The 13,199-nt window shown below is 48.0% G+C and overlaps 1 protein-coding gene across 3 annotated transcripts in view; it reads right to left on the minus strand.

Annotated features, from left to right (window-relative positions):
• SYNDIG1 (synapse differentiation inducing 1) overlaps positions 1-9,274 on the minus strand; it is a 189,757-nt gene extending 180,483 nt beyond the window's left edge. Inside the window, exon 1 of one of the 3 annotated variants that reach the window (XM_037493737.2) lies at positions 9,147-9,274. The gene's annotated coding sequence lies outside the window, so the exon portion shown is untranslated. Of the gene's footprint in view, positions 1-8,675; positions 8,756-8,991; positions 9,044-9,146 lie in introns of those variants that run through there. The other 2 variants (XM_054695940.1, XM_054695941.1) reach the window with 2 other exon arrangements.
• Between the last annotated feature and the right edge of the window lie 3,925 nt (positions 9,275-13,199).

The following is a 13,199-nucleotide window of genomic DNA, read 5'->3' on the forward strand; positions in this document are numbered from 1 at the left end:
AAGCTTCTATTGGTTTTCCTGAATCATCCTTCAAACAAGCTACAAAAGTTATTAAAGCTTTCATCTGACTTTTTAGACTTGGGCTTCAGACTGGAGTAGAATAAAATACTCTACCTCTCCAAATTCATTCATTCATCTCCATGTCACCCAGAAACTGGAATGGTGAAGTCAGCCCTTTCAATGCAGCCAGGCAGGTGCTATTGTGAGGTGCCAGACTTATGCAAGTACAACAGCTGCACCCAAAAAAGGATAGAGAATACACGCCCACCAAGCACGAGGATGCAGTACCCATATCCAGGCTTGAGAGCCAACCCTGAGTTCAGGAAAGCTAGAAAACCACATGGGTGTCAGGGCCAGACTCTGGCATCCAGAATATCTGTAGCTGGATGACGTCACTCCTGGGGCACTATGCCCATCAGATTTTATTCTCCAGGAGGCACTGCATCACTGGACCCACATCCCATTAGCCTCAGTTTCCACAAAAATGCTAGACTTCAGAGCCTATGGTCCCTCTGACCCACTTCTCTGGTGCCTAACCTGGCTTTCCATGTAATGCCCAAGATAAACTAGAGTCATGTGCCCCATCAGGATGTGCAGTCTCCGCTTTCATGCTTTGCAGGTCTCCATTGCTCACCAAGTCTACAGACTGGAAACTCACGGTCATCCAAACAGCCTCCTTCTTCCCATGCTTTACCTGCTCCTAAAGGAAGCCCATGGCATCTCTATTTCCCTCTATCACACACATGCATGCACCCGTGCACACAGCTGCAGGGCCCTCACCCGAAGAAGATGGAGAGAACCCCTTCCCAGGTCTGAGGACCATGCTTCCAGAGAGGCTGCACAGTTTCTCCCATGGGCTTACAGGTCAAGGTCAGGAGGCCTATCAGGAGGGACAGCCATCCTCCCATTCTGCAGAAGAAGCAGAGAAGCAGGAGGTTGTGGGCCTGGTAGAGGAGGAAGGAATTGTGCCAATGGCCTCAGAAGCCATTGGAAGGATCTACTGGTTCACCTGGTGCATGAAGTGACGTGCAGAGCCATGACAGCCCAGAAGGAACCACCCCAACATCAACTCAGGGCAAAGCTGCTTCCCCCTTTCCTCTAAGTCCTTCTCCAAGGTTCCAACTTCCAGGCAGAAGACTCAGAAGAGCCCATGGAAAATCAAACTATGGCCCTCCTATTTGGTAAAGTTTCTCCATCGTAGAAAGGTGCACCTTGAATTGGATATGACCTGTAATTCTAAATTGGATTGGACAGTTTACTATCTGAAGGTCATGAGAGACTTCTGCTGATACCAAGGAGCATTGGAATAGTCAGAGCAAAGGCTATTGGAAGGTAGGGGAGTTTTAGAGTGTTATAGATGGCTCACTCTCCTCAGCAAGGGGTCAATGGCGAGTCTTTTAGTTGCACTGTCTATGAGTTTGGTTTCATCTGCTCCAGGGGCACAGAGCAGCTGGAACCAGGCAATGTGGGACAAGAGGGACCAGATTCTGGCAGGTGGTTAATGGGATGTGGCCTCTGTCTGCAGAGGAGAGTTCTTCATGTTGGGGGAGGACAAAATGTGAGCAAGGGGGAAGAGAGGGGAAACAACAGTCATGCCATTCCAAAGCTTCAGCTTTCTAAAATGGAGTTGAGTACTTGAACAATGAAAGGTCCCTGCTTTGCAAAAAAAGAAGGTGCTTGAAGTGGGCCATGCTCCAACCCCAATGGATAGAGGGCACCTTCTTGCCCTTGAGCCCCCCACCCAGCTGACCCTGCAGTCCCACTGACCTGTGCTCACAACACACAAAACAATTACTGGAATCTGGGGTGAAAATATATTTTTATGACACAAAAGCCTGCAGTAGTGTTTTTCCTGGAAAGGTTCTTGGCAAATCAGCTACTCAAGGTCTAGCAACAGGAAGGAAACTGCATTATTCTGCACATTTGAGTCAACGACTATGTTTTCCTCTATGGTCTAGAATAGACTGTGATGTCTCAAAATATATTCAAGACTCCTATTCACAGGCAATACACCTACACTGAGAACATACAAATTAGCAATTGCGCCAATGAATATTATGCAAGAAGACCCTTGAAAGTGGGATTGAAGGGATGAGAGGACAGTTGCAGTTGTCCTGAGTCCAGAGCAGTCAGTACAGGATTTCAATGGGAGCCTTGAAGATCTAGTGTACTTCTGACCCAAGTGAGAACAGGTGGAGGGCTGGCCCCATGTGTTAAGTGTGACCCTATAGCCACAGCTTAAAAATATCAGGATAAAAGTCAGAGAATGAACTTAGACATGATGAAGCAATATTTTTCTTCACTTAAAATTGACTTAACAAATCCAACTTTAGTGAGGGAAGTTAGAGTACTATGTCAGAGCACTGATACAAATTTACTGTGTCTCTGGATTTAGTACACAAAAGAAAGCTGTAAAATACTATGTATATTAATTAATCAGCTCAGAGTTCTTTGCTGTAAAACTGCTTGTACCAAAGGCACTATGGAAAAAGAAAGGAATTGAGCGAGAAAAGAAAAAATATGATATGCACAGGTAAGAGACTCTAGAAATAATAAGTGTGTGAGTGTCTGGGCTATTAGCACAGGCCAGCCCCCCACATACATGGCATCTCGGGTCCAGGGCACACCGCTTCTGGTTTCATCTCAACTTTCTCCACTGCCTTCCAGGGGGCAGCAGCATTATCTAGATTGGTAAGTACAGGTCCATCTTAGGGAAATGCATTATTGTGTTACGGCAACCTCAACAAAGCTGAGATTTCAACTATTAGATGGTTACAGAAATGCATGTTCTATTTAAAGTCAATTTTAGGAACTAGAAATACCAGGAGAAGAGGTAGAGATCATTACCAGGATACCCTCGAATGCTAAGTAATGCCTGAGCCTTCCCCTCAGTGATGCTACTGGGTTTCCCAACCCTGACCCAGGACTTACGTCCTTGATGATCCTTGAAAAACAAATCCTCTTATTTCCAACACCTGCACCAGCTGAACACCTATGCCACCACAATGTGAGGACCAAGGTCAAAGCCATTAAGTTAAAATTGTGGGTATTAAACACCTGAGAGGAAGATAAGTTTAGGTAACATTTTCACTTCTTTGCTTTCCTCAGTGGGCAAAGGCCCCAATATACTGAAAGCTGAGATATCTCTCTTTCAGAAGTAAATTTAGTTTAAAATTGAGGCAATGTGGACCCCTCCTGGTGGTGCAGGTGGTTGAGTGCAGTGCTGTGAAGCTGTCTGCAGCCTCTGCAGCGCCGGTTCGATCCCGGCCAGCCAGCGAGGGTCCCACATGGCACGACATACATCTCCTGCCTCGCCCACTGCTCCCCTCAGCAGTGTATTTCATCAGTCTGCCTGTTCTGTTCCCCGCTCTGTCTCTGGTGAATCCTCTCACCCTCCTGCGTATCTGGCCTGTACCTCGGTTCTTGTATAAAATAAATAAATAAATAAATCTTTTTAAAAAATAAAAATAAAATTGAGGCAACATAGTAAGACTTTTGGGGTTCTAATTCTGAAACACTTCTTTGCTTTTGGGTTTTGTGTTGGACACTGACTTCCCAACACAGAAAAAGACTAAGGGAAGGAAAAGATGACATACATCTGAAAGTGTTTACCCAGTGAGGTCAAATGATATATTACAAATTGAACTTGTTTGAGAGGTAATAATTTTTTAAAATATGAATTTAAACTAAATAGGTCTTTTATGAAAGCCTCAACTTGCGATCAATAAATACTTACATTCTCTATCTTGTGATCACAACTGCTAAATGAGACTATAGCATTAGCAGAACCTAAATTTAAAAATAACTGTCACTGATACAAGAATTGACAGGGAAGTAAATCTCGAAAGTTCTTTCACACTGAAAACTGATTTGAACCCCAAGAGCAAAGCCTCCATCTGCAATAATGTTCACTGAACTCCTAGGTAAATTATTTTTATGCAACACAAAGTTGTCCCCTGGGCTGATATGAAACATGCTTTCAGAAGCAACTTTTATTTTTATTTTCCATACACATTTATTATGTCCTGGTTGTGCTATTCTTGGTTCTGACAGTTCTTTTGGGTCCCAATGCTTATTTGTTGCTGGTCTTCAGTATTTTTATTTATTTATTTTTGCATAGAAACCTGGGGTGTAGGCCAGAAGTGGGGGGGTGAGAGGATTCACCAGAAACAAAGTGGGGAGCAGTGCAGGCAGAGCTACTTAAATACACTGCTGAGGGGAGCAGAAGGCGAAACTGGAGAGGTCTGCTGTGCCATGTGGTTTAGTTCCCTGGCCAGGAATAGAACTCAGGCCTTTGAAGTGATAGTACTGAGACATAACCCCTAGGCCACCACGGAGGCCCTATTTTATTTTTGAAAATTTAATAGGTTACTTAGTTTAAGGTTACTTGGACTTTGTGATCTAAACAAAGATTTTAGTGAATCATACCTATTACAAAGGATGTTTTGTGGTTTGTTGGTAATGTACTTTAACAGATTCTGTCCCGGAGAACATGCACCATGCACTGTCTTGAATGTGATATGCATCTAGATTCAGTCCACAAGTCTTTCCCACACATTCTGTCTAAACTCTCACCTGACATGAATGTCCACCCTACTCAGGAGCATTCTTTTTTTTTTTTTTTTTTTAAGATTTATTTATTTATTTATACAAGCACTGGGTACAGTCAGAAGCATGGGAGGGTGAGAGAATTCACCAGAGCCAGAGCGGGGAGCAGAGCAGGCAGAAGGACTGAAGTACACTGCTGAGGGGAGCAGCGGGCGGCAGGAGAGGTCTGCGCACCATGTGGGACCCTCCTCCGGTGGCCAGGGAGCAGCCGGGGAATCGAACTGGCGCTGCAGAGGCTGCAGGCAGCTTCGCAACCCAACACTCAACCACTGCGCCACTGGGGAAGCCCTCTCAGGAGCATTCTGACGCGAGAGTCACACCTGCGTGTACTGTCCTTATTCTGATTTTTGCCAACAGGAAGTTACAGAATGTAGGCCTGGCTCATTTTATGTTCTCAGAGGAATAGGAATGCAAAATTGACTCAAAGATGCATTCAGTTTATGGGCATCCCTGGTGGTATAAGGGGTTAAGCACAGCACTGTGAGGCTGTCTGCAGCCTCTGCACTACAAGGCCAACATGGCACAGCAGACCTCTCTTGTCTCGCTGTACCCCCTCGGCAGTGTATTTCAGTCAGTCTGCCTGTTTTGTTCCACATTCTGTCTGTGGTGAATCCTCTCACCCCCTGCACCTCTGGCCTGTACCCCAGTTCTTGTATGTGTAAATAAATAAATCTTTTTTTAAAAAAATGCATTCAGCAAAGATGCTAGAATGTTCTCACCCAGCATCTTATTCATTTAAAAAGCCATGACAACCATAAACATGTGTTTTTAAAATCTTGGAAAGAACATGGATGAAGAGAAACAGAATCAGAAAAGATAAGTCACCTGTTAAAAGTCATTCAACTAGCAAGCAGCAGCGCCTAGAGTTTGAAACCAATGCACAGGCACTCCAGAAAGTTCCACAGGGCAGGACGGCTACACAAGTAGGAAACCACAAATGTGCATGTCTCTAACTACTCTGTGAAATCCAGAACACTTCTGCAGCAAAGGAAGCCACCATGAGCGTCCTGAATTGTAGCCCACTGCCTGAAAGAGTTACTGCCACTCCTCTTGAAACACATATTTATGAAGCTCTCAGGAATAATTTGAAATGTCTAAGTATCTTGCAGAGAATACTGAAATATCACAATTGTTAATACTATCTGTTAGCACCTTCATTATTTCAACTCTGGTGACATGGGCAGGAACCTGGTCAGCTCATCTTCAGCGTCAGGGGTGCTTCTGCTTCTTATACACGCCAGCGCGAAGTCTCCAGTGTAGACACTGGATCACACTTCTCTGTAGATAGTACCGCACCTCAGCACCATTTGGCAAAACAGCCTGATAAGCCGTCTCACTGCAAGAACAGGTGGTTTCACTACTCATTCAGCCCCGCTGCTGTGTGATGCTGACAAATGAATGACCCATACTTCAGTCCTTGCCACCTTCACACACTCATTCAAAGTATCTTGCTGATACCATGATGTTTGTTCAAGTTGTAGGTCACAAGTCCATGTTGGCCATGTGAGAATTGCCAATGTGACACTTTGCAGGGTGCAAAGGATAAATGAGGGGTCCAGGGGCACACTGGTGTCATGGAAATGCAAGGAAAGGAGGACTTATAAAACTGCTCACCCACAGGATGGTTATTCATATTACAAAGGTTAACTAAGGATGCCTTTAAATAGTGCATCTCACAAAGGTATTCAAAAGTCTGACTGAATTGTCAAAGAACATCATTGACAATTTTTAGAAGCGGCTTTTATATTATATAAAGAAAGGCACAGAGATGTGCTGGGGTGTCGGGGGCATGTGGGTTTGGGGGGGATAATGCTCCCACTGAACCTGGAGGCCAACCATGTTGTCACTCAACAGAAACCACACTTGAAATAAAATCTGAACCAGCAGAATCTCTCCCATGGGCATATGGAAAGCACCCAGTGTGATGACCAAACACTTTCTAATTGAAAGATGAAATATTGGTTACTCTTCATGAGCCTCAGAATGGCACCCACTAGTGTCTGGGGGGGGGAAATATACATAAGAAAATATCTTTCTATTCTCTTTTAATAGTAACATGAATAATTGTAATATGAGTTAAAGTTAATGAGAAAGATGAGTCAAGTCTAACATTGCACTTTTAATTTGTAATAATGAACATGGAAGAAATCAATTGCTCATGATATATGAACTGAGTTTTAAATTTTTAACGAAAAATTAAATTATTTTGCCTATCAGGGATCAACTGAAATCTTGTTTATCTCCTGCACGTTGATTGATATTTAATGGTTTCAAATGTCTCTTTTTCTCAAGATCTGAATATTTCTTTCCTCCTTCAACTACCCCCTTCATGCCTCAAGAAACATTAGCTGGCTTTTTTCTATCCCCAAATGGAAGAGGGGGGTGCCTTAATTTTTATTTTAATATCACCTTTGTACTAATGGAATCATTAAAAGCAGTCATTTCTGATGATGGTTAGATGAAAATGAAATGAAAAATGATCAGCTGGAGATACATAGGGTGCATTTAGAGGTGAAGTGAGCTTGGAATTGCTTTTAAATTCTCCTTCAAACAGCCTCCAAAATTCTGAGTTGGGGGGGTCAAAAAGAGGGAAGGTCAAATGGTTAATGAGTGTGGTACTTACTGGGTGAGGGTACTGGAGGGTCAGTTTTTCCTCTTCTCTAGATCTTAGTGTACCCCTGACATTTTTCATAATAAAATGCTTTAAACAGATATCCCTGGTTTTCCTTTATTTAACAAGGCCCTTTTGATTATAAGGATTGCCTTTTTTCAGGGGGTTGGGGGAGTTCGAAAAGGACACCAGATCAGACACAGATCAACATTTTCTCCTTGCAAAGGAGCCAGGGAGTGTTGGAAGGAGCGAGGAAGGGAACTGGAAGGCTCTTCCACACCCCCACAGATCAAGCACCTGTGGTCTGGATTTTTAAAAAGATGCTCCATACAACCGCAATCAAACAGCAAGCAACAATTCATCTGAAAATTCAGCTGCGGCTATTCCCTGTCCTAGCCAGAATGGACATTAAACCCCTCCTGTCAAGCCACCCTGGCTACTGGATCTCATGAGTCCATCCCTTTTGGAGGACCACATCCCAGCATGGGCTCGAAGATTCCTCCTGTCCTGGCAATCACACCTCAGCAAGGAAAAGTTGGCAGGCTCTAGGGTTTGTAAGCAGGCTGCTCACCACACAGGCTGCAGGTCTGCGCAGCAAGCCTTTCCCTTTGGGCTGTGACCAAACAGACTGGCCACTAGGAGGGGGGCAAACAGATAAACAGAGGCGCTAGCACGCCACACCGCTTGATTCTAACTAGAAAAGGGAGCCCTCCACCCCTAACTCCCAAGTCAGCCAGCCTTTAGACCAGTGCCTGGTGCACTGAGCGCAGGGACGTGGCCAGAGAACGCTCAGATCCCGAAGAGGAGCCAGCAGACCAGCGGCGCCAGAGCATCTGACTCCGCAGAAGGATGCGCGTAACTGAAGTCTGGATGCTGAGCGCCCAAGCATTCAAGGGGACCCCCCAAGGAAATGAAACCGACCAGCGGACCCCTACTTGTAATTCTTCAGAAAAGCCCTGCTACCCCAGTGGCAGTCTCCCCAGAGCACACAGCGTCTAAGGAGCACTCCATTGGGGTCTTGCAGAAAACGCACAGCGACCAAAGCCCCCTTCCCTTAAGAAAAGTGCCCAACTCTGCCATTCTTTCCTCTCCGCTGTTTTCGAAAGCGCACGCGAAGGGGCAGGAATCACGCTTAGGTAAATCAAGACTAGAACTTGAACCCAAAAGGCGCTTCCATTCGCTCCTCTCTGAGACTGGGTTGGAGGATCCCAGGTCTGTGGGCTATCACTACTGCCAGGGACCAGACAGCGCGCAGATGGACACCCATCCTGTCCTCGCCGGCAGCGAAGGGTTCCTGGAATCCCCGCCTCCACCTCGGTCGCGGGTTGGAAGTCCCCATCCCCAGCGCTCTGGCACGCTAGACTTGCTTTTCCCTTCCGCTCAGGGAATTGAAGTCGGCTTCCCTTCCCGGTCCTAGATGGACTTCAGTCCCCAGCTTCTTGGCTGCTCCGCTCACCAGCCCCAGGCGATCTCCTTTAGGTCGCTCCCGAGGGTCGCCGGAACCCGCAGAGCCGATGCCCACCGCGCACCGTCACGACCCTGGGCAGCCCCGCTCCGCTGCGCTCCTAGGTCTCCTTCTCACTAGCTCCCCCGACTTTGCACAGCAGCCCCTTCGCACCGCCGGGGCGCCTGGGGTGGCGAGGCGCCAAGCTGCAGCCGGAGCTGACAGCCCCCGGCCCCTTCCTTCGCATCTTCCTCGCCCGCTCGGCTTTCCCCTCCCTCCGGGTGACCCCAGCCTCCCGGGTCCCGCCGCCGCGACCACCGGGACTCACCGCGGGCGCCGCGCCGCCGCCGGGTCTGCGCGCTCCTAGGCGGAGCCAGGACGCCCTCCTGCGCTGGGGCCGCCTCCGGCGCCCGCCTGCGGCCCCAACCCAGCCCCCAGCCGGCCCCTCCGCCAGCTCCCGCTGCTGGGGCGGTCGGGACTTACCTCCGGGACAAGGTGACCCGGCTAGTGCGCCCAGGCGGCCGCCCGCGCGTCTCGGGAGCGAGTGAGCCTGCCGGGCGCGGGGCAGTGTGGCGCCCGCCTCAGCTCCTCTGCTCGTGGGCTTTCTCCTCTGCCCTCCCCTCCTGTTTGCTCCCCTCCGCGCCACTCCTCTCCTCCCTCTGCTCCCAGTCCTGCTCTCGCTGCCCGCGCCCCGGGCTGCCCCACGCGTGCTGGAGCGCCAGGCGCCGGGCAGCGGCGGCAGTCCAGGCGGCGGGGAGCTCCGGAGCAGTGGCGCTGGGGCGGAGCCCAGCCCGTAGGCCCCCGGGAGAAGAGTGTGGGGAGACTATGGAGTGCGCGCTCGGCCGGCAGGTTGGGCGAGGGGCGCTCCGGGGCGCGCGGCTGGGCTCGCTGAGACTGGCGACGCGCGTGCCAGAGGCGGTGACCGCGGGCTCCGGGGGAGGAAGGCAGTGAGGGGGAGGCGGAGGGAATGGCCCGGCGCGAAGGTAGTCGCCAACTTTGCCCCAGGCCCATGGGTTTGATCGCGTCTGCAGGTGGCCGGGCTGGTGTCTCGGAATGAGGGCGGCAGAGACTGGGGGAAGGGGGCAGCCGCCAGGGACTCAGAAGACAGGGCTTTCAGAAGAGATGGCTCCCCGGTCCTAAAGGCTTCCCCAGGCTCAGTTTCGAGGTTCTTAAAAACCCACTTTATAGGTCTGGCATCTGTTCAAGTCCTGATCAAGTAAGCATCCAGGTGGAACCTGGGCCCCATCCTAAATTGGTTTGTTGTCAGTTGGAATGGAAAAGGAACTAGGAAGGCTGCAGAAAGGGAGGAGGAGGCATCATCATCTTGGAGAGGAGAGAGGGTACGGGGAGCTGGAGTCAAGGGGGGAGCTACCTCCTAAAATACGTGGTTCACACTTTGGAGGAGGGGGGAAAGTGGTGTTTTCAGTTTGGCTTTCAGTTTGGATTTCTTTTTGTGAAAGAAAAAAGAATGTACCAGAAAGGGGTTCAAATATTATTTCCAAAAAAATAAAGCAAAACATCTGTGAGACTATTCCTTCCCCAGGTACATGTCTACCATATGTCTCAGCCTCTCAAGCCCAGGCTTCACCCCTGCTGGTCAAGGCTGATTCACTGAATCAACTGTCTATGTAAGACCCTCCCTCTTGCCAAGTCTTTGCTCCTGAGGAGGGCTGTGTCCTCTGTTGGGTCTCCCCTGCTAGAGTTCCCAAAGGGCAGGAATTGGACGTGGTACCAGAACAGCAGAGTCCTGTAGGTGTTCACTAGTTCACTAGTTTGTCAGGACCTAGTTCTGTAGGACATCAGCACAAAGACAATACTAAAGTTAGAAGACTTGGGGTAGACAGCGGGTCAGGAGAACCCGTGCCATCTGTGGTTTATCTTTATCCACCTGACTTACATCCCTTCTCCATCTCGGCAGCATAGCACGGCATAACCCAAGTTTCTTCTTCCATGTATCCAGACTGCAAGGCTGTGATCCAGAACCACAGAAAAGGGCATTAGAAACCTTAGAAAAGGGCATTGTACGTTGCCCTTCTGCTCAAGTGGGAGGAAAATGCCACCCTACCTGAGTAAGATCGCTAACTGTTCTGGATCTTCTTCTGAGCAGAACATTCTTTAATCTGAACCAATGTGTTGAACAGATTAGTTAGACTCATTTAAGGTGGAAAATCATCATTATTTCTACTTAGCAGATGAAGAAACTGAGATTTTTTTTTTTTTTTTAAGAGGCTGAGATCTGCATGATCACCCAATGCACAGGCATAATCTGACTCTCCTGTCCCTGCTTCAAAGTCAGTGTGCTTTGCTTATCTGGGGTCTGCACTAGCTCTGGAGGTCAGCTTCTTTTTGCCAAGAGAACACCAACCTTGGTTGCTGCTGTGACTTGCCTTTGTCTCTAGAATACTTTTGATTGTAAGTTGAACTTTTCCTAATATAGCAGGCTCCTTGGGTGCAGCATAGAATGTCATGCTGATCACCCCTGGTTGGCTGTGGAATGCTCCCTCCAAAAGTGAAGGCTGTAGGGGCCTCCCTGGTGGCGCAAGGGATTAAGATGCAGCACTATGAAGTGCACTGCAGCAGGAGTTCTATCCCTGGCCAGGGAGGTGACCCACATGGCGCAGCAGACCTCCCCTGACTTGCCTGCTGCTCCCCTCAGCAGTGTATTTTAGTTGATCTACTTGTTCTGTTCCCAACTCTGTCTCTGGTGAATCCTCTCACCCCACCCCGACACACCCCTGTCTTATACCCCAGCTCTTGTATGCATAAATAAATATATCTTTAAAAAAAAAAGTGAAGGCTGTAGACCTTAAAGAAAAAGGATAGCTTTGTACTCACCTCCTCTATTGAGTTCTCTGGACTGTCTTCATGTCTTAGGTACTTTGAACTTCGCAGGTTGAGGCTTTGAAGCTATACCCTGGCATACCCAGATAATGGGTGGAACATGTTATATTTTGAGGGATGGAGTTATGGGAGGTAGGCTTGCATTATCTAAGGCTCACTTTTCATAACACACCTCACTCAATTACCATTTATTTTCATTGTGGAATGGATATATAACCCATCATCCCCAGTTATATAGATGAACTCCCTTAAGTTACTATATTTTTTACTTGTATAGTTCCCACTTGGCACATCTGAGGTACTACACACACACTCACTAAATCATAGTTATCAGAAAAACACACACACCTACACACTGAGTTGAGGGGTCAAAAAATAGATGTCTCTGAAGAGGGCAGCTTGAAACAAAAGGGAAAAGATCATGATGTGGTAGGTATTATTATCAGAATTATTATTTGCTATTCCCAAGCCACTCATATGGCTTCAAGACCCCCAGATATATGTTGTCTTTTCTTGACCTGTGCCCTACATATACCTGTACTTTTTAAAAAAAAGATTTATTTATTTGTACAAGAACAGGGGTACATGGGCTTCCCCAGTGGCGCAGGGGTCGAGCGCTGGGTTGCGAAGCTACCTGCAGCCTCTACAGTGCTGGTTTGATCCCCGCCGCTGGGTGAGGGTCCCACATGGCATGCAGACCTCTCCTGCCGCCCGCTGCTCCCCTCAGCAGTGTACTTTGTCACTCTGCCTGTTCTACTCTCAGCTCTGGCTCTGGTGAATTCTCTCACCCTCCCGTGCCTCTGACTGTACCCAGTGCTTGTACAAATAAATAAATAAATCTTGAAAAAAAAAAAAAGAACAGGGGTACAGGCTAGAGGTGTGGGAGCGTGAGAGAATTCACCAGAGACAGCGTGGAAAGCAGAACAGGTAGACAGACCAAAAACACTGCTGCTGAGGGGAACAGCGGTCAAGACAGGAGAGGTCTGCTGCACCATGTGGGTAGCTCCCTGGCCGTCTGGGAATCGAACCCGCACTGCGGAGGCTGTGGACAACTTCACAGTACTGCGCTCAAGCCACTGCGCCACCCAGGAGGCCCCACATGTACTTCTTTTAGTGTTCCTGTAATTAAGTGGACCCTACCTGTCCTTGCAAAATAAATTTCCAGGGCCAGGAATTGCAAATAAGTAGACGGATGTCACCTGCTCCTGGCAAGTGGCAGTTTGGGAAAAGGACCTAGGATTCCTGGGCAGCATGCCAGTTGATCTGGAATGGCAGCTGTACATTTGAGATGGTTCTCTTAAGTGTGAATCCTTCATTGTTACTTGCATGTAATCATAACTATTATGCTAAGCTGTCACATTGAGGGTCTGTCACCTATTAGGCAGTGGGACACAAATTGCCAAATCCCCCAAACTGAGTAAACTTGTGGACAATGCTTATTTACAGAACTTTCAGAGCTCAAAGGGATTGGTAGGGCCAATTCATGTCACTAATGCTCTGAGAAGCTGTCAGGGTGGCTTTCAGGAGGAGCTGCTACATGCTCAAAGATAGGTGATTTGACAAGAGGAAACAGAGATTTTAGAGTCTTTCAAGCAGAAGGTATTCCTTAATATCTTTTGAAGTAACAGACTTGAGACCATGGACAAGGCTACAAAATGCCTACCTGGTACGATGCAGAGTTTCCCGAGGTTAACA

Source organism: Talpa occidentalis, unplaced genomic scaffold, assembly GCF_014898055.3.
Source record: "Talpa occidentalis isolate TD23 unplaced genomic scaffold, MPIMG_talOcc4v2.1 talOcc4.10, whole genome shotgun sequence".
Lineage (NCBI taxonomy): Eukaryota > Metazoa > Chordata > Mammalia > Eulipotyphla > Talpidae > Talpa > Talpa occidentalis.